Raw genomic sequence first — 22522 nt, 5'->3', positions numbered from 1 at the left:
AAAATGGTTATCAACCCCTGGGAGTCCATACCCTTCCTTGTAGAGAGTCTTTGTGATCTTCACATCCGACTTTGCTTCATACTCTCCCATATAAGAGGGAAAAGTTCTCAAATATAATGGCTGACTATCCGTAGATAATGGCTCAATACGAGTGCATTTCTAGATCTTCTTGAGGCCCTGTCTCAAATTCTTCAATAGGAGGAAGGAAGGCATCTGTTAGCAGCAAGCTAACTCGGATAACATTTTTTAAAGCTTTTATTGTAAAAACACGTATTATTTTGATGAATCGGGAATGTTGTAACTCCTACTTTTTAGGTAATAGTATAATTGATGAGCCAAAGCTACAAGCTTCCAGATTGTATAAACCTGTCTTTAGTTACAGCTCCCAGATTATTAGTTTTGACCATAAAAACCTTGGCTAAGTATAAAAGCCATTTTTTGTGATTATTTTATAAGTTTTTGGATAATAGAAACACAGTGTGAGCTAACGGCGCTCACTTCTCTCCTTCTCGCGCTTCCTATTCCCTTTTCAATTGTCACATTGCAGTGCTGTTTGTTGCATTGCAACCGCAGTAAGAGCTCTACGCATTGACGTAAGCATTTCATGGTAATCCGTAGCTTTTACCATCGCTGACCCGCGGCCTAATTTCATCGTAAGTAGGAATTTACACATTAAAATCAAAAACTAAGTATAGGTGAGGTATTGGGGTATCATATCTAAGCATTTAGATGTATTCTGGGTCAAAAACGACTAGGTCAAAAACTCACTGCTATTAATAACCGTGATTTTTACACTTGACCTAAAGTGAGATTTGAGACCATAAGCATGTGTCTTAGGTCTTATAAACATGTCCTAGAAGTTTCGTCACGTTTGGATGTCATTTGATGCTGTAACGGTTGTGATTTGTTTATCGATGAGCGACTAGCTTTTGGTGATTTCAGTCATTTGAGTGTAGCTTGAGTTAGATGTGAGTTGTTTGTTGTTTTTCAAGAGATTGACAACCTCTTGTAGCCTCTATGCACTAGTCAAGTCAGCTTTGTCCCATGGATTGACGATTATATTCGTGGTTCTCGCTATGTCTGCAATAAGATAGGAGTGAGGTTAGACACCCGTCCCACGTTTGGCGCCGCTGTCAGGGATGGAAGAGACCTAAACTAGGGAAAAACACCAGCTTCTTGTGAAGTTATTCCTTAACTTCCTCGAGGATCACCTAGAGTCAAAACTTTCTTTTTAAAACCCCATAACTGAAGATTGTTGTCTTTTGCTGTGTAGAGGTAGCTTGGAAGTAGATTGTACTTGCTAAGTACCTTCTAGGATTGTAGAACTATAGGATTAGATTAGGATTTTGAGAATGATTGATGGATGAGACAAGTCTTAAGATCAAGGCTCAAAAAACCATAAAAAACAAGAAAACGAGTGTTTGTGGACACTTTCCACAACCCCATTGCAGTAGAACCTGGGAGTAGGGTAAGTAGAATCCGAGGTGGATCTCAGAACATTGCTCTATCCAAAAGAATCAATTGTGAGTTGTTTATGTGAAGTTGCAAAATTTCAGGTCTAGAAATAGAACTAGAAGACTGTCCACTATTGAATCCAACTGGAGATTATGCTTTAAAAATTGTATGAACCAGTGGGTAAGCTTAAGGACGCAATCGAGATAAAATTTCAAGATTTTGCAAAAACTCAGATTATTACTTTTTCTTGACATTTTTCTCAGACCCACATGCTTAAAATAGATCATAAAAAGACTGTCCACTGAAAAAGTTGAAAAAAAGTGCTCATTTTTTGCCAAAAGTAAATAATTGCGATTATTTACTTTCAGCTTAAAAGTAACCAAGGTTGATACCAGAGACTCTATGCATGTGTACAAACATCTTTCGTAAAGACCCATAGAATTTGGATCACCAAACTGACCAAAAACTTGATAAAAACTGAAATCTGTACTAATTGTCGAGAACTTGAGTGTAAATTGAGGAAATTTTGTTCAAACTCAGTGAAACTTGACTCATAGGCTTATAGTGAAGTGTTAAACAAGTGTACATGCTCAGTTGAGCAAAAAGATGCAAAAATTTGCTAGAAGTAAATAATCGTGATTATTTACTTTTGTCCCATTTTTTAACTTTTTTGACCAACCCAGAATACCACTAGTTTTAGCATGTTATATTAAGCCCACAAATCAAATTTGGTAAGATTTGGATCAGTGAAGTGAAAATTGTGGCCAAAATTGCAAAGTTAGTATGTAGACACAAAATTGTTGACCATTTGAACAGAGTCTGTCCAAACTTGATGAAACTTGGCTAGGGAGCTTAAGTTGAGCTACTTAACCATTCTGTGTCAAGATTGTGGCAAAAACTTGCATAAAAATATCTGGAGTAAATAATTGCGATTGTTTACATCTGCTACAAAATTTGATATTTCTGCACATTTGAGTATACCGCAAGGTCAAGCATATCACGTAGACCACAAAAATCAAATTTGGTGAAATTTGGATCACAAAAGGGGTATTTAAGCAAAATTCTTGAAAATTGAGTCTGCGGATACAAAACAGTTGATAACTTGAACAAATTTTGTTCAAGCTTAGTGAAACTTTTCTAGAGACCTTAACAAGTTGAATACTTGGCAAAACAAGCCAAAATGTGTAAAAAATTGAGAAAAGTAAATAATCACGATTATTTACTATTGATACACAGAGACAGACTCTTTAACTTTTGAGATTGTACAGTGTTAGACCAACATAATACAAGGCCACCAGGCAATTTTGGGTTCAATCAGATCCAAATAAGTACATGTTCACTCAGTTTGCAGGTTATAGATTAGTCCTTTGTATTTTTGCAAAAGTAGAATCTGAAAGTCTCAATTGCTGACTCACTTAGCTCAATTTGAAGAGATACACAAAGACCATCCACAATAGATAGCAAAACTTGTACAGTCTTTGTGAAAGAATAGCTAACTTTATTAACATGATATAGGAATCAGGTTGCAGACAAGGAATTGAAAGCTTGACAGAAGTTGCAATCAAGTCAATTCAATGGTAAGTACTATATCCAGGGCTTCACAAGTCTATATGAACCTTAGATCTGGTCGTCTACTAGCAAACCAAGGCATATTTGGAGAGACTACTAGTAGAGTATCGACCAAAGAGAGTGTGAATCAAGGCGATCACTTGGACACTATCTTTAAAGAAGCCTCAGACACTTTTTCAAATCAACATCTGAAATGTCTTCCTATTTGACTCATTCAGAAACCGGCATGATAGTGCAGTATAAGCATATACTCACCTTCTATAAGACTAATCGCCATGGAGCTTAGGTTTACCTGGATCCTAATGAAGAGTATGCTATTTACATTGATGACCATGGCATAGAGTTTGAAGAGGAAATTAGGGCAAACAAACAAGGAAAAATGTATATGGATAAAGTAATACCATAATTCCACATTTGGCAGCAAAAGAAGGACCACCGACTTTAGAATTTGAGGGATATAATCAAGTTGATTTGAAGCCTTTGAAACGGCTTAGCACGGATAATCCTAAGATTGGAGTCTATTGTTGGGAGGATAGAAATGTCAAAGATCTTCTATGGACTTCTCATGCCAAATCAGGACAGCTAACACTCATGAAGATCATCTATATCTTCAAGATCAAAGACAAGGGTTCAACAGATCTACCAACCTACTTATTTAGGGATTGTTATAACAATAACTTTGTTATGATGAGTCATGAGCAGGTGGAACAAACCAAATACCAAGGGTACTCCATAAGGGATTGGATATTGGGCCAAGGATTAGAAATTATTCCAAGAGATGAACGCGATAGATCTTTTGAGAGCAATGTTAAAAAACCAAAAACTACCTCATCACAAAGAAAATTGAGTGACACTAAAGCCAATCCAGGGCTACATGAGTCACTATTTCTAACAGACTGGTTTGAAGGACTCGGTACAGGACCAACTGCTAGGAGACCGAGAGTTGAACCAAATAGAGATATCAGACCAGCTAATTTTAAAAAATGGGTCAGAAAATATAGTGGATCTGTGGATCCATATGACCACTTAGCAAGCTTTAAGAAAGTGCTAAGATCAGAACGCATATTTGATTTCCATACTCAATTTGAGGGATTTGGAATGACATTAGAAGGAAAAGCACTGACATGGTTCCAAAACATTCCACCAAGGTCAATCATGGACTCAAATACATTAGCTCAAGGATTTGTAGTTGCATCTTCCAAAACAAGGATCAAACATAATACGGTAGCTCAAATCTATAGCTTCAAACAGAAAAACGTGAGTCTGTTAGGGATTGTGCAACTAGAATGAAACAATGCATTGCAAGATGCCTAGAACTAGAAATACATGCAGAAGAAAGACTAGTATCATTGTTTCTAGAGGGACTACTAAACAAAGAACTTCATGCTATATTGTATAGCAAGAAACAGATGATCCTAGAAGATTGTGTGTCAGATGCTATTGACTTAGGAGACAATTGTGATATTTTCAATGAATAAGATGTCCCTAAGGATAATGAAAGTGAGAAAACAAAATCCACCAAACCAACATAAGTGGGAACGGCTGCTACAACACCACTTACAGCCATAGAAGACATGCTCAAAAGGATGAATGACATGATGAATAACATGCAAAAAGCACCTATGACGAGACCAGGGCAAGGGATACCTCACTAGGGACAACCAATTAGGCCGAAGAAACGGTGTGCAATCGAGGGTAAATGGATCAACCATGAGACCAATGAGTGCTATTACCGACCAAAGTATGATGGAAATGTTCAATACGTGCCTATAGAGGCCACAAGGACAACCCATGTGCATATATCAACCTAATATGGCCCCAGCTCAAAGACCACCGATGGGTATGGAAAGACCTCAACCCATGTTGGGTCAACAACCTTCATATCTTGGACATAATGCAGTGCCTATAAAGTACATGCATTCAGAGGGAGTCATAGATAAACAAGCCCTAGTGCCTGTTACACCTTATGTTGAGCCTAGTCCATCTACAATAATGGTAGAAGGAGACTGGTATAATTCACATCCATCACCAATGGAAGAATCTGTGACTTATACTACACCAGAGCTTGCACCGATGTACTATGTAGCTAATCAAGGTGTTAAACCTCCTATGGTAAGACCATGAGTAAGCCAAGAACTGGGAACTGTCACAAATGTGGTGCAGATAATCACTAGAAAAATGAATGCCCAGAGCCTGACAAGAACATTAAGCCAGTTGAAGCTTTTTGTATACAATGTTGCAAAAAGGGAGGACACTTCCTTGAAGATTGTCCAAAAAATCCTTTAAACAAAGGTAATACAGTAGTGAACGTAGTCCAAGTGATACCTAGTAGCTCATCGGAGAGTGAACCTATTGTTTCAATCAAGGATATTACCAGAGCCCAGGCTAAGAAAAAGAAACATAACTCCTCTGATGATTCAGAGAATACTAAAATTTCCTCTCAAAAGACCAAGAGAAGCAGAATCAAAATGTATGAGATGAGAAAACAAAAACAAAGGGCTGAAATCGTGGAGAAAGCGAAGAAACTATTCCAAGAAAAAGTGAAAGAAAATGGAAGTGAAATCAAGGAAACTACAATGAAATCTGGAGGATCAATTTTGATAGACAAAATTTTTGAGCCGATCAATGCAGCCTTGGAAGCTTACCAAGCGGGACTTAAAGCAGGACAAAACATGGAAAACAAATGGAAAAACTATGCTTCTCCAGATATGGAAGCAACCAAGCTTGAACCTTATTAAAATTTGGTAAGAATTACTCAAGAGATGCTGGAAAAACAAAAACCCAAGCTTGAGAGTATGGAAAAACCTGAGGAGCTTGTAGTAGGAACCAATAAAGAGAAATCTGAAGTGGTGGTAGAACCCCACCTTGAATCAAAAGAGCCAAAACTCATAGTGCCTGACAGTGAAGATGCCTTAGATGGAATTCCATTCCTAGAAGAAGATTGGCTAGGACACTTATGGGAAAAAGTTAAAGAGATTAATGATGGGAGCCTAACTCTGAAGTCAGCTCCTATAGAGGAAGTTTGGTTAGACAATCTACCTCCTGATATGGGCATGGATGTACAATCCTTATATGGGGATTGCGGCTATGAAGCTTAAGGAATGTCCAAACCAATAAGTCTGAAAACATTACCCTCTTACTTAGCAGATAACAAAGATGAATCCATAGTGTGTAAAACCACTCATATAAAAAGAGCGGAACAGACCCTAGAGGTAGACAACATCCATTCAATCATGTCTACACCAATTCAATGCACTCTTACTTTAGGAGAACTGTTGAAAATTAGACCATATTTATGGAATGATCTACAGAAAACTCTAGAGAAGGTGGGGATAACAGGGCTAATCGTGAAAATTTTGGAAAAACTGAAACATGAATTGGATAACAAAGAGATTATATCCGCTCCAATGAACAAAGTCAAAGAATACTACGAAGGGGAAGAAGGAAACACAACCCTTCCAGTGAGATATAATGATATAGAAATTATGGCAATATTGGATAGTGGGGTAGGCATAGCCATAGCCACAAAAGCAGTATGGGAATCATGGGGACAACCATTAGACAAACTCGAATGAAATTGTAATTGGCCGATGGACACATCAAAAGACCCTTAGAACTGCTTGAAAAAGTGATAGTTAATTCTTGTGGAATTGATTATTGACACACTTTTGCAATAGTGAACTCTGAAAAGAAACTCAATTAGGAAATCATCTTGGGAAGACCTTTCATGCGATAGTACAACTTATCCAGGATTGGGAAAACAATTATCTGTACTTGAAGCAAGTGGGATCAATAACAAGGGTTAATCTAAAATATCACACTTATAGAGATGTCATGAAAACACCCTTACAAGAATTTGACTCAGTCTCTTCGGCTGAAACTAAGCTTCCATTAAAATGAGAAGAATGTATCTTAGAAAGGGATTGCACAGATGAAGCCTATGTACCTGAACCCTTTCCAAAGCATATATTCGAGCCATTTAAGTGGACTCAAATTTTAGCAACAACGGATGTATGTGTAAATGAGTCTATGCCTACTCAATTTTGCAATGAGGATGGCTATGACATAATTTCCATACAAATGATCTCAATCCTTCACATTGAAGACAAAATTCAAGAATCCAAGGACTTAATGAAAGATCAACAAGTATTTTCAGACCTCTACTATGATGCAACGGATAAGCTAAAAGAACATCCAGCTACCTCAGATGATTCGGGGTAGGAAAAAGAACATGTGAGAGCTAAACTACTCATGAAAGGAGGAGAGGAAAAGTTTTTTGACTTTCCAAACCAAAAACCTAGAAGACAAAAATGGTACACAAGAAAAGACACGAGAAACTTGAAAGCTAAACCGATGCCATCAGTCTTTAGTAGAACACAGTTTTTGATGCAGATAGATGTACATGATTGTGTCAAAGACAAAATTACTGATAGATATCCTTTAAACAAAAAGCAAAAAATATCAAAAACATTGAGAAAGACAAGAAACGAAATTCAAGCAAAACCTAAATACCAGGACAAGGATTCAACCATGACACGAGTTGAACAAAGGAATAAGTATCAAGAGTTGAAGAAATCTCTAAAGGAGATATATACAACTGAAATGGAAACCATTGAGGAGGATGGTAAAGATGTAATGAGTGTTCCATCCCATTACAAGAAATATACTCTCCAGGACCGAAAGATCATAGTCGAACAACCTGTCAAGGAACTACAAAAATAGGATGAATCCTACAAAGGACCTGAAAACGCAAAAAAGATAGATCTAGCCAAACTAGGAGAAAAGCCTAAACCTGCCCACATTGCAAATGACCTGACAGAAGAAGAAGAAGAGCTTTCGTTAATCTTACTGAAATAATAGCGAGATATCTTTGCTTGGTCTTATAAGGATCTCAAGGGTGTTGATCCAAAAATCTGTCAACATACCATACCTATGAGAGATGACGCAAAACCAAGCAGACAAAGGCCATCAGTTATAATGAGACATTTGCCAGAAAGATCAAAGAAGAGATAGTAAAGCTAAAGGAAGCCGAATTCATTTATGAAATTGAACACACAGATTGGGTGTCTTCAATTGTGATAGTATCCAAGAAATATGGAAAATTACGAGTGTGTGTCAATCTCAAGAAAGTGAATGCCGCTACCATTAGACACAACTTTCCTCTTCCAATCACTAAGCATGTTTTAAACGAGTTGCAGGAAAAGAAGCTTACAACTTTTTAGATGGCTTTTCCGGATACAATCAACTTTTGGTTGACCCCAAAGATCAACATAAAACTGTCTTTGCAATTGAATGGGGTATTTTTGCCTATCGGGTTATGCCTTTTGGGTTAACTAATGCTCCTGTCACCTTTCAAAGATTGACAAGCCATGCTTTTAAAGAATATCTTCGGAATTTCTTAGAAGTATATATGGATGATTTATGTGTGCATTCATCAATCCGAGCTGACATTTTGAACACCTCAAAAAGGTATTCAAAAATGTAGACTTTATAGGATTTGCTTAAATCCTGAAAAATATACATTTATGGGTAGACAAGGAAAGATTCTTGGACATATAGTGTCTAAAAATGGCATAGCTACTGATATGGATAAAATTCATGTTCTTTCTGATTTTCCTAGACCAATAACAGTCAAAGGGTTCAAGATTTCATGGGATATTGTGGATATTACAGATGATTTATTTACATATACGCTATAATTGCAAAACCTATATACAGCTTCATTACACTCTTTGAATGGACTGATGAGTGTGAAGAATCCTTCATGAATCTTAAGCAAGCTCTCACTTCAGCTCCAATATTGAAAGCACCATACTAGAATAAAATATTCCACATACATGTAGATACTTCCAATTTTGCCATTGGGTGTATACTAGCTCAACCAGGGGATGGGAAAATTGATTTTCCTATTTCTTATGCTAGTAGACAGTTGAATGTGGTAGAGAAAAACTATACAACATCGAAAGGGAAGGATTAGGAATGATCTATGCCATAAAAAAATATAGATATTACCTATTAGCTAACAATTTTTTGTTCTTTGTGGACCACCAAGCGTTATTGTACTTGGTCAACAAGCCATGCAACATAGGAAGAATAGTGAGATGGTTCATCATTCTTTTGGAATTTGATTTCACTGTAGTTGTGAAAAAGGGCATGACTCACCAAAGAGCAGATCATTTGTCAAGGATAATATCAGGAGAACCACCCAAGGGAGTAGGCGATGACCTACCAAATGCATAACTATTCTCCGTAGAAATGATACCTCAATGGTTGGAAAATATGGTATCATTGATTACCATAGCTCAAGTGAATTCGCAAATACCACTTCCTATTACAATTGGATTAATCGAGCAATCGGCTATGTATCAATTACTAGCTGGAAGGCTATCAAAAACAAGTCAAAATGGAATATTGCTTTTGTGTATCAATCCTGAGGAGAAAAACCAATACCTAAGTCAAGCACATATTACCATAGTAGGACTTCACTTTTTTACGGAAGACCAAACTATGCAACCAATCTTGAGATGTGGAGTATTTTGGCCAACTATGAGGAGTGATATTCACTCATTTGTAAAAAAATATCCTCAATGCCAGAAACACGCGCCCATACCTCATGTGACATTTTTCCAAATATCACTTTGCTCCTAAGTGGAGTAACTATCTAGTTACTTACTTATCAAACCGAACATTTCTTAGGATATGAGAAAACTCCGCCAAAGAGCAATTGAAACTAAAGCAAGAGACTGTTCTCTTACTGGGAACCAATTGTATCAAAGAGAAAAGGATCAAACATTTGCATCTTTGTGCAAATGAAGACGAATATATTCCCATTATAGAACAAGCACATGCTGGATTAGCTGAAGGTATTTTTCTAGTGAAACCACCACAAGAGAAATCTTAATGGTAGGCATATGGTGGCCAACACTTTTTGCACATGCCAAGGAATATGTTCGAAGGTGTGATGTATGTCAACGAGCAAAAATGCCAACCCGTGTATATAGCATGCCTTTAAGACCAATGATGGGGGCTAGAGCTTTTGCAAAATGGGGTATAGACCTTGTTGGGCCAATACAACCACCTGCTTATAGAACCTAAGCTCAATATATCATTGTAGCTACGGACTATTTGACCAAGTGGAAAGAGGCTAAAGCAACCCAAAAGAATGATGCAAGAACCACAACCGCGTTCTTGTATAAGAATGTGTTCACAAGATATAGACTGCCAATAGAAATTGTCAGTGATAGGGAAACTCATTTCTCAATGAGGTAATTGAGTATCTGCTTAATGAATTTATGGTTGTCCATAACAAATCGGCTCTCTATCACCCACAAGCTAATGGACAGGCTGAGCATACGAATAAAATTCTTAGCTCGGTATTGACTAAAGTGGTTAGTTCAGGACAGACAAATTGGGAAATGAATCTCCTTGCCACTCTATGGGCTTATAGAGTTTCATTCAAGATAGCTTTAAATGCTACACCCTTTAACCTTATTTATGGTCTTGATGCCATACTACCAATATAATTTCTATTGCCGACGCTAAGGGTAGCTAAGGATCTTGAGTGGAGTGGACATAAATTGTCAGAGAGACTTGAAGATGTAGAAAATCTTGATGGGCAAAGGCTAACTGTTGTAGCTCACATCTATGCACAAAAGCGGAAACAAAAACAGTTTTTTTGATTCCCATCTAGTTACAAAAATATTCAAAAAAGGGGACTTAGTTTTAGCCTATTCCCTTAAGCAGCACATTCCTAAGTTTAAGACAAAGGGAAACGGACGGTTTATCATTGAAGATGTATCTTAAGTGGAGCAGTTAAGTTTTCTACCCTAGATGAAGAACCAATGGCTAATTGGATTAGTGGATGCTGTTTAAAGAAGTACAATTTTCCACTAACCATTGAATTGCTAGAAAAGATGCATGCAGCAAAGCAAAGAAAGATAAAACGATAGCAGGTCATTGAGGAAGCCCAAGAGGAATCTCAGCTTTGAGTACTCAAAAGTAAAGTTGCTCTCAAAAATCAACAAGTATCTATTCCCATCAACACTCTGGAACTAGATGACCGACTATGGGAATTACAAAAGGATGCAGTGTCAACAGATGATGAATGGTTAGATGGAATGGACCTTCGCATCAAGGTACAACTGAACAATCATAGCACAAATGCATTGGTTAATACAGGAGCTCGAGTAAATGCAGTCATTATCCCTATCACAAACGGATCGTATGTGACCCCTATAGTCTCATCCATGCCCACTTACTCTTATTCTTATCCCAAGGAAAGCAAGGGACCAACAACGGTGCCGACCATAGTAGGATTCCCCTATACGGAGAGAATCAAAACAGAAATAGGATTTGTTAACGAAACCACCTGTTGAAAATTCATATAGAGGATATGGGATAGGGGGAGAAGTTGACGGAAGATTGAGACCTAAACGAGACCTTGTGAGGGGAGAAGGACGAGGAGATTCCACAATTAGACTGGTAGAACATAGACGTGTTAGACCTTCTCAAGTCCAAAAATGGGTATACAAGAGTTATTCAGGAGAAGGAGACCCTAGAGATCACGTGGCAACGTTCTTGAGAGTGATCCAAGTAGAAGAGGTTAGAGAATTCGATAAACAATTTGCTGGATTTAGACTCACCTTAGAGGAGGATGCCGCCACTTGGTTTGATTCTGTTGAAGGACGTGATTTTGAGACCATCCAATAAGTTTTTGACGAGTTTGTGGATGAATTCTCTCAAAGAGGGATAGCCCACAATACTGTCTCTCAAATCCACAAGTTTAAGCAGAAAGAGGGGGAATCTATTAGGAAGGCTGGCCTATGGCTGAAACGATATGTAAAATTGTGCCCAATGGAAGAATTACCTAATCAATCCAGACTAATGTTGATATTCATCCAAGGCTTGACAAATGCTGACCTTCAAAAGAACTTGCATATGAAGAAAAGCCCCACTCTGAATGAGTTAACCAAAGAGGCTTTATTCTTGGTAGATAGATGTGCGATCTATAGAGATGGAGATCAAAGAGATAGAGATGATGATTCGTCATCTCAACAAAGTGGATAGAAGTTTGGGAAGTCAGTAGAACAAAATGAACCAAAAGTAAATCAAGAGCGACTGATAGAGGAGGTGCAAAAGAGGATTAGCCCATTTGCCAAGCCGTAGGCTAAGCAATTGCTAAGCAATTAAAGTGTTGTGCCATCAAATAGAAATGGACAAATCAGCTTACTGCGGAGTGCTACTACAATAAGGGGTATGTGCGAGAATGACATTATGTTCCCCAACCGCAAGTAGCACCACCTCAAGTGCCACCAATACCTAGATATACTGCATGGAATTTTCCAGGACCAGTTGGGGTTGATCGACCACAGCCAGTTTTAGGTCAACAACCACCACTCCCAGGGACAAGACCAATAGGAGTGAGATATACACCCACTATGGAAGAACCAGAGGAACAACCCTTAGTGCCTGTACCTATCTATTACAAAGAGCTAAGTGAAACAATGGGTTGTCCAACATACTACCCACCAAAAGAGCTAAGAATGCCAGAACCATGGAGCATGATCGGCAATGTTAGAGCACCAACAGTGGCACAGGAGGCTGCAACAAAAAGTAGATATAGTTTGGACGAGAGAACGTTGTTATTCATAGCCAATGGAAGCTTCAATGGACCAAGACCTACTTACCAACAGAGGGTTTCTCAAGGAGCTCCATGACAACCACTAGGACCGTGCTATAAATGTGGGGGCGACTATCTTATGAAAGGCTATCCTCATACGAAAATTGTCCCAGTCAATGCGTATTGTCCAGACTGCAACATCACTCATTTGATTGCCAATTGTCCAAAAAATCCAAGCAAAGTGGTCAAAACAACTTTAAACATTTTGGAGGCAACCCCTTCAAGAAGTGGTTCAGAAAAAGAAATAGTAATACCTATACAGGTTATCACAGGAGCTCAAGCTCAAAAAGATAAAGGAGGACCTGTAAATGAAGAACCAGGACTGAAAGCACCCAGCATTGAACGATAATGCCAACGAAACACATGGAAGGCTAGAAAAGCACGAGTAGAAGTTATGAAAGAATTTCCTAACAGAAGAATTACAACGAACCAAAGACAAACTAGAAAAACTTGAAAGACAAACAGTTCAAAAACTAGAAACACCAACAGACATAGATCTTGAGAAGAAGGCAGAATCAAAAAGTGTGGGATCAGGCGGATCTGTGCGAGTAGAGAAAGTAAACAAACATCTAGACGCACTCTTGAAAGCATACGACTCAAGGCTTAAAATCAACCAAACTCAGGAACAAAAATAGATGACATATCCCTACGTTGAGTTAGAAAAACAGAGACTAAAAATGTGTCAAAAGATGATCCAAACAGTGCAAACCTTACTAGAACCAACTGCAAGGAAACAAGTGGAGGAGGTAGAACTTCCACTATCAATACCAGGGAACCCTCCAACACACGGATCTAAAGGAATAACAGTTGGCATGGAAATTGAATTAAAACCTGAATATTCAATAGAAAAACTTAGGATAGTGCTGAACTCAACATATCAAACTTTAGAAGGTTTTCAACCTATCATATCGGAATTGTATAAAGGGGACGAGGGCTTGAATAATCTTTGGAGACAGATAAGTGCAGCCAATGAAGCTAATGAACTAAGCCAGAGGGTTAACAAAACCAGTATGGGAGAAGATGATGAGGGATGGGTGTCTAACCTCACTCCTATCTTATTGCAGACATAGCGAGAACCATGAATATAATTGTCAATCCATGGGACGAAGCTGACTCGACTAGTCCATAGAGGCTACAAGAGGTTTTCAATCTCTTGGACAACAACAAACAACTCGCATCTAACTCAAGCTACACTCAAATGACAGAAATCACCAAAAGCTAGTCGCTCATCGGCAAACAAATCACAACCGTTATTACAGCATCAAGTGACATCCAAATGTGACAATACTTCTAGGATATGTTTATAAGACCTAAGCACACATGCTTATGGTTTCAAATCTCACTTTAGGTGAAGTGCAAAATTTGCGATTATTAACAACAATGAGTTTTTGACCTAGTTGCTTTCGACCCAGAATGCATCTAAATGCTTAGCAATGATGCCCCAATACCCCGCCTATACTTAGTTTATGATTTTTAAGCTTAAATCCTACTTATGATGAAATTAGACAGTGGGTCGACCATGCCAAAAGCTACGGATTACCATGAAATGCTTACGTCAATGTGTAGAGCTCTTACCTGCGATTGCAGCACAACAAATGACACTGCAATGTGACAACCAGAAAGGAAGTAGGAAGCACGAGAAGGAGAGAAGTGAGCGTCGTTAGCTCACGCTGTGTTTCTATTATCCAAAAACTAATAAAATACTTACAAAAATTGGCTTTTATACCTTAGCCAAGGTTTTTGTGGTCAAAACTAATAATCTGGGAGATCTAACTAAAGACAGGTTGATACAATCTGGAAGCTTGTAGCCCCGGCTCATCAATTACACTATTATTTGGAAAGTAGGAGTTACAACATTCTCGATTCATCAAAATAATAAGTGTCTTTACAATAAAAGCTCCGAAAAATGTTATCCAAGTTAGCTTGCTACTAACAGATGCCTTCCTTCCTCCTATTGAAGAATTTGAGGCAGGACCTCAAGCAGATCTAGAAATGCACTCGTATGGAGGAGACAAGGGGTCCGTGAAATCTTGGGATAGTCAGCCTATATTTTTGAGAACTTTGCCCTCTTGTATGGGAGAGTATGAAGCAAAGTTGGATGTGAAGATCACAAAGACTCTCTACAAGGAAGGGTATGGACTCCCAGGGCTTGATGACGATTTTATCAGCTCTAGTGACTTGTACCATTACTCTAGCCGAGCTTCTCAGAATAAGACCCAATATGTGGAGTACGGTAGGAGTTACAACATTCCCGATTCATCAAAATAATAAGTGTTTTTACAATAAAAGCTCCGAAAAATGTTATCCGAGTTATCCCAGTTAGCTTGATGCTAACATTTCCCTCCTCCTTGATTGTGTCGTCCCTCCTCCTTGACTGTGTCGTCCCTTGACACAGCTTCATGGACTGAAGTAGTCTTCAGGTTGATGATTGGTGAGGTGGTCTTTATATGTATGGAGTGCTTTCTCATATCTAATTCTTCGTTCTTTGTCAGGAACTTGCAAGAACTGCCTTGTGACTCTGTTTTTAAGCTCAATGACTGAATAGCCAACAAATCTAGATGTAAAGTTACTTATCAATGGCCCAAATATCTTCGTTCGCCAAGTGAAGAAACCTATATAGAATGCTTACTCAAACGCCAACATATTGCTAGAGGGCAAAAACATGCATCGGGCATAGAAGCCGTAAAGGACTTCTTCTGAAGGCTGGCCACTTCAGTCATAACACAGACCTTTATTACCTTCGAGAAAAGACATCCATGGTGTTCTGGCTTCCTCAGGCTCGTGAAAAGCTTGAATGTAGGTGACCAGCATTCTGAAAGTCTTATACAACATGGCACATGAGAGGTTAGGGAGGCTCTTGAAGAAAGTCATGGCGCCCGTTAGGGTTTCACCATGTATCCCTCTGTTTTTGGTCCCTGCTCTGGAGCTGGTAGTCGTGGATAGTTCATCCATGTCGGCCTCTTCTTTTTCAGTGCTTCGTATGCTTACCATGTCCTTACCCTTGGTACATGACAGAATGTTGGATCTTTCTGTAGTGCTGTAGGTGCTCTTGTGAACAAACTTAGATATCTTAAATTCTTGTTGAACCAACTCTTTCTCCACTTGGGGTGGATATCCTTTGAGCCTTCTACTTGAATATCCTTGTATAATCTTTCCTTTGCCTGTAATAGCTCCACTTTGATCAAGGGGTATGGCAGTGATTGTTGATGCCACTGAGCATTGATTTGGTTGGGAGTGAGTTGATTTACATTGACTAAGTGAAGAATTCTCAACTCCCAATCCATTGTTGCTTTCCATTCAACATCCGTTTCTTGGGCAATCTGTTCCTTTAGTGCATCTTCTTCAGCTTTAGAAAGCTGGACCATGGGCACTTGCTTGGCTTTAGTAAGTGGTACTTGAAAATCCGATTCTCCTTCTAGCCCTTCTCGTGGCTGTGTTTCCATCTTAGTAAATGAGACTGAGGGTATGTCGACGGTTAATTTTTCAGAGGGTCTTGCTTCATCCTGAGTCTCTAGTTGTCCCCCTCTTAGCAGCTGATTGACTCTCTTTGATTCTGCTATCTCTTTGAGTAATTGCTCTTCTCGTTGGACCCGCATCAATGCAAGGTCTTGTCTTTGTGATTGTTCTAGCTTCAGCTCTAGCTCAAGGTCCTTGTTCCTCATTTCCAAAGTCTTGCAGACTTCATCTGTTCCTTTGATTGAGGTGACATCAAGATTTTCTCTTATCTGTCTCAAAAATGATGCATGATCATTCATCCGTTGCTCAGAGTACAATAGAAAAGCACTTTCTACATCGAGCTGTACTTGGATCTTTTGTACTGACAGAGTTGTGGTTAGAAGTTCATTGGTTACTTCTGTTAGTTGTTGATCTTTGCTTTTGCAGGCATCGGATAATTTAGTTAAAAGCTCTCCCAACTCTTCCATTTCTTTCTGCTGCTTCTCTTTTGCAACTTGGTGTTGTTCTGCTTCGCTTTTCAGCTCTTTGATTTGTCTTTGGAGGTCTGTAATAATGGTCATTTGGTCATCCAGCTCTCATTATAGAGCATCAATGACTAGCTCAAGCTCCTTAGCCTTAGCACTGCAACTAAGTACTGTTGTTCGTATCTTATCTGTCGTCAGCTGCATTTGCTTGGCATATTCATTGACTTGCATGATGACTTTGTCATTTGTTTCCCAATGTTCAAGCTCTGCCTAAGGTTGTTTAGAGGTTTCAGCCATTTCCACTTGTGGCTCTTTGGGTGGTGCTGTGGTTTCTGCTTGTGGTTGTGGCGGGGGTTCTACTTCTCCTCCTCGAGGTAGTGCGATTGTCTCGGCTAATTCTAATGCTTGAGGCTTCATGGATGCCTCGGCTGATTGTGGTTGGGTTGTTGTAGAAGGTTCTGCCTCAGATTTTTTTGTTCCCTTTGGTTGTTTAAATCTGGCCTCTTCCTATTGTTCAAGCTCTTTTCTCTTTGCTTCCTTGCCTTCATTTGGTTTAGCAGTTGGTGAAGGGCTTGGGCTTGGCATCAGATGGTCTTCTTGCTCCGTAGTGGGTGAATTGGGTTTTGGAGACATCTCCCCCTAGTCGTGATGTGACTTACCTTGTTTGGTAGCTTGTACTTGTCTCTGTTGCTCGGCCACTTCTTCCTTTGCTTTCCTTTCAGCTTCTTGAGCTTCCTTCAGCTTCAAGGCTTCTGCTTCCGCATACATGCGCTCAAGAAAATCCTTGGGATCCTTTGCTCCTTTTCGTGCAGGGTTCTTGGTTTTGGGTCCTCTTATATCTCTTGGACTCCATCTTTCAGGGTCCTCGCCTGTAGCTTGGCGGCTCCTTTCATACATCTGCTTTTCTCTTTCAAATCTTGCCTTCTTTTGCTGAGGTTCCTCTTGGTGTGCTGCTACTGCTTTCTTTTTCATTTCTTCAATTCTTGCTCGTCTTTCTTTGTTGTCCGAGCTCTCACTACTATGAGCTTCATGAGAGCTTTTCACAGATTCTTCGTCTGACTTATACACTCTCTTTGTTGATCGAGTGGTCCTTGGAGAAGACTGAGCGGATACAATCCAAGTATTTTGATCTGGGGCTGGTGGAGAATTGTCAACCATTCCAATAGCATGATATGCTATTCTTGTCACCACTTCCGGGGAACCCAGATATGTGATTTTGCCTTCTTTCTTTGCGCCTTTCAGCGTTGTCAGCACATACTGCACATGATCAATTACCTGCATGGTTGTCGACTTCAACACTTGGGTGGAGGTGGTTGCAACCACATGGTTTAGGGTGGTGTACTATGGTGGTTTCTTTGATAAGAAGTGGAAGTGTTGATGATAGAGGCGAGCTAGTTCTTCCACTTGCCTTTGGATGAGATCTGAAAAGGTGGCAGCAACAGTCTGTCTTTCTATCTCTAGCCCGCATTGTCATACCTTCAGTCGGCAGCTTCAATGCCTCAGCCACTATCTCCTTTGTGATTACTACTTCTACTTTCTACCCTTGTTGGTCGGTGATTTAGGCTGACCCATCCTCTTTGATCGTAGACAATAACTCATATGCCTTCTGGAAATCTACACCGCATGGTTCTTGGTCGTAGAAGTCCCTTAGGCCTAGCCTTCTGTTGGCTTCTTTGGTGTTTGGCTTGGCAGCTATATCCTATATTTCCCTTGGTAGCATTTGGAGTTCGACTTGGTGTCCTTCTTCGCTCTTGAACCTTCCAATGAAAACCGTGGTGTTGTTTTCTTCCAACTGTTCTTTGGACAAGTACGTTGCCTTGGCCATCTTTATTGAACTTGGGTCTAGTTGGTAGGGTGGAAGATCTTGCAACTTTTCATTCTGGGACACCCTTTTCTTGGCCTTCTCGACAGCTTGCATTGCTCATGTTAAGGGAATACAGTGTCAAAGATAGAAAATTTTACAAATTACGCTCTGAAATGCCCTGAGTCTGAATTGCTGACAAATGATGTCCATTTTGTTTCAAATCACTTTTGGAGCATGCATAGATGCATAAAAACATGTAAAGATCAAAATCATACAGTTTAGGCAAAAATTGCAAACAAAAGTAAATAATCGCGATTATTTACCAGCTGGGGATTTTTCCAACTTTTTGCATTTTTGACATGATAGGCTTGAAATATATAGCATTTGGTGCTCTAAGTGAAGTGTGGGCTCATTTGAGTGCACTCGATGGAAATGGCGCCAGATTTAGGCTTTCAGTATTTGAAACAATAGATATAAAGAGATTTTGAGTTTTAGAGATCCAAACTTGGTCAGTGGACTTGGGACATTATGTTCTTTGGTCCCATAAGGTCAAAGTTGCAGATTTCATCCATTTTGGCAAGAAAGTAAATAATCGCAATTATTAACTTTTTCATCAAAATGTGCAATTTTTTTTTACAACTTGGTTATAAGCATGATGTAGACTCTGTGTATGAGATATGGGGTGATTTGGATCAAAAAATGTGATAGATAACTCAAAAATTGGGTTGTAAAGACCTTGGTGCGTTTTTTGACAATTTCCAAGTTTTTCTTGATCATTTTGGCTCATACTTGAAATGTGGCATGTAATAGATGTGTACAAGTGGTAGGTGAAGTGAAGGGATCATTTTCAAGCCAAACATGCATAAAAGTAAATAATCGTGATTATTTACAACAATCAATTTTTTTGCAAGAATCGACAATTTGATGACCTAGACATATTCAATACATCTAAAACAAGTCCTAAAATGAATTTGGTAAAGTTTTGTCATGTCGACATCACTTCATGCTCTTGTCGACTCTGAAATCACCTTTTTTTTGTGACTAGGTGGCATGTGGAGTTGGTTAGTCGCTTTTGAAGCTATGGACTTGTCTGCTCTATAGTCTTGATGCTACCCATCCAGTTTTGGCCCATTTGGAGTCAGTTTGACTTCATATGTCAAATTTGACGCTTTGTAGCCTTCCAACTATTTTTTGTTGTTCAAGAGCTTTACTTGACTGTTTTAATGAAACCATCCATGTACATTGTGTATAGACCCAGTCTATAAACTGTTTGTGGAGTCAGAATCCAATTTTGGCATATGACAAAAACCTAGATTTTCTACTTGGGACCCCCCTCGACCCCTGCCAAATGGTCATCTCGTGATATAGAAGTGTTCTATTATATAGAGGCATACTACAGTTCAAGTCTCGTTGAATTTGGTTGAGATGACAGGCCATTATGGTCAATTTTGGGTCGTAGGATTTCGTGCACTACTGGGTTTCTAGGATTTTTTCTTGAGCCTAGACTTGCTACCGAGCCATATAGAATTGTTCATTGATAAGCTTAGAAATTACCCCTCATGTCTCGTGTGAGACAGCGCTGTAAATGGGCGGCTGTGGACTCTGAAAATTGTGCACAAAGAAGGTCGAGAGCTCTCTTCTAAAAGAGTGACTAGTGGAAATGAGGTGATTTTGGGCTACCTTGGATATCTATACTTGGACTTCCCAAACTATTTTTCCCCAAATTCCCCTGTTAGTCCTACTATTTCGTGAAATCTATATTAGACTCAAAAAATTGTTCAATCGGATTTCGATAGCTCATTTTGCAAGAATTCATGAAAATAGGCCTTGGCAACCTAATTTAGGCTTCCCACTTCCATCTATCGTTTTGATTGGAATTTTTTGTGCATGTCCATCTTGTCCTCGTGATCATTGTCATATCTTCAGTTTCTCCATCTGAGCTCATTCGGTATTTATTATTAATTTTTGACCTGTGTATTTTAAAAAAAACGCTAAAAAAGAAAAGTGAAAAATGAATAATTAGAAAAATCCATTGAGAAACACTGCTTTATTGTTTTTTGGTGGATTTCACCACTTTTAAGTCCCAATATCAAGAAAAAATGATAAAAAATAACCAAAAAAACCCATTTTTGATGATTTTTTGATAATATATACACTCATCAGGGAGATGTTATTAGTTAAATTTCCCCTGTTGATGACTTGTTAAGGGCATTATTAGGTAATTCTGCAAAAAATCACACGTTAACACTAACTTTTTCCTCCCTCTTCCAATATTGCCCTTAATTACTTAGTTCCCTTCCACCCCTCTTAGATAGTGTACTCCGGGACGACTGTGTGCATGGGTTGAACAATCATGTCTATGCATAGCCTTGGTTGGCTATATCATGCTTCGAAGATCAATGCAATTCAAACCATTATGATGTGCAAGAGTTAGGTCTTGAGTAATTAACTCAAGGGTTTCTGAGGTCGAGGTTTTCTTTTGTTGTTTCCCAAAGAGCAAGTCTTGTAACTTGTGTGCTCTTTGCTTTATTGTATCATCAGGATGCTTTGGCACACTAATTTCTTGAGCTATCGATATCAATAATGATGGTTTTTGAGCTTTAACTCTCCATTGGTATCTTGGTTTTCCTTCAATGAATTGTTGTGGTTAAGTGTTTTGAGACTTAACCCTCCATTGCTTCATTGGTTTTACAGTTTGCGGAGAAGATAAGTGCTCCTTTTTCCTCCAAATAGATGATGTTTTGGACACCCAAATTTGAATCGGCTTGTCCTTAAGTTGTGCCTTTGGTACCCAGATATGCCTGACCTCTTGCATGCTACTTGTAGCATTTACTTGTCTATAGGATGGAGAAGATTGATTTCTTTGTGATTTGTTCTGCTAGTAATCTCCTTTCCATTCCTCTTTGCTTGGTGCAATTGGAACAATAAGTTGTCCGTCTTTAGGTGATAGCTTGAGTTGATTGGTATCCCAATCTGGTACTACCTTGTACGTCCACATCCATGAGATTCCAAGAATCATTGTTTCATTCATGTGTTCATCTGGTAAGCATACAAACTAATGAGGGCATGAACATCCATGTACTATCACATTTAAGTTGACTACTCCCAATGTCGGTGTTGAGTTCTTATTACATCTTTAATACTCGATATTCCTATTGCCAAAGACTGACTTGTTGCTTTCTTGTACGTTTCTCCACTATAAAACTCATGTTCCCTTGTCACAGTGGGTGGCAACCATGATTGCAATGTTTCAGGATTTGTGTTGAGATATGAAGAAAAGATCGATGTTTCTACTGTTCCAACTTGCCTAGCTGGAATTCTGGTCGCCTCCTCTATTTCTTCAAAGGGATTGGCAGATCTACTGGGGGTAGGGTTTAGTCCTTGAGTGGAAGCGAGGTCTGTTGGAATTACTCTAGTGGCTATCAATCTTGCTACCTCTGCTTTTTTTTATCGGCATATACTCTCGTCCATATTTTTCTACATATAATATGAGACTCCCTTCATTAGATTCATATGAGAACAAGAACAAAGTGTTTTCTGTGTCCAGCTCAAAAGTGAATGGTGCTAGACATCAAAAATATGTCTTGACTCTCCCATTCAGGTATTCATAGATTCCTACCGCTCCTTGGTTAGTTGCAACTTTAGTAACCTTTTTGTCAAAAACTAGGGTGGCATTAGGAAGATCTATTAGAGGAGGTATTTTGGTGATTTCAGAAACCATCTTCCCCTTTACCACATTATCCCCGTATTTTTTGTAGTTCTCTGGATCCTTAACAATAAGGTAATGCGTTCCTTTCTCATCATGGAATCTATCCCCATCATCGTAAGTTAGAAGGGCATCCACTCCTTCTGCTGGTTTTTCCTCAATACATATGCTTTTTCCTCACCTTTCATCAACATATACTAGAGCCCCATGGACATTTGGTCCTTCTAAGTAAAGGGTTGTAAACCTATTGTCCAAGGAGGGTTCTTACAAGTGCTCCCTCCTCCTACTTGGATTGGTCGGTTAACCACGGTGTTCTGGTCTGTTATGAGATAAAAAGATTGTTCAGAGGAGGTGTCTTCTATGATTGGTGCTAGTGGATCTATTCTAGC

This window comes from Adiantum capillus-veneris, chromosome 26 (assembly GCF_014529385.1).
Source record: "Adiantum capillus-veneris isolate H3 chromosome 26, ASM1452938v2, whole genome shotgun sequence".
NCBI lineage: Eukaryota > Viridiplantae > Streptophyta > Polypodiopsida > Polypodiales > Pteridaceae > Adiantum > Adiantum capillus-veneris.
This window is presented reverse-complemented; position numbering follows the sequence as displayed.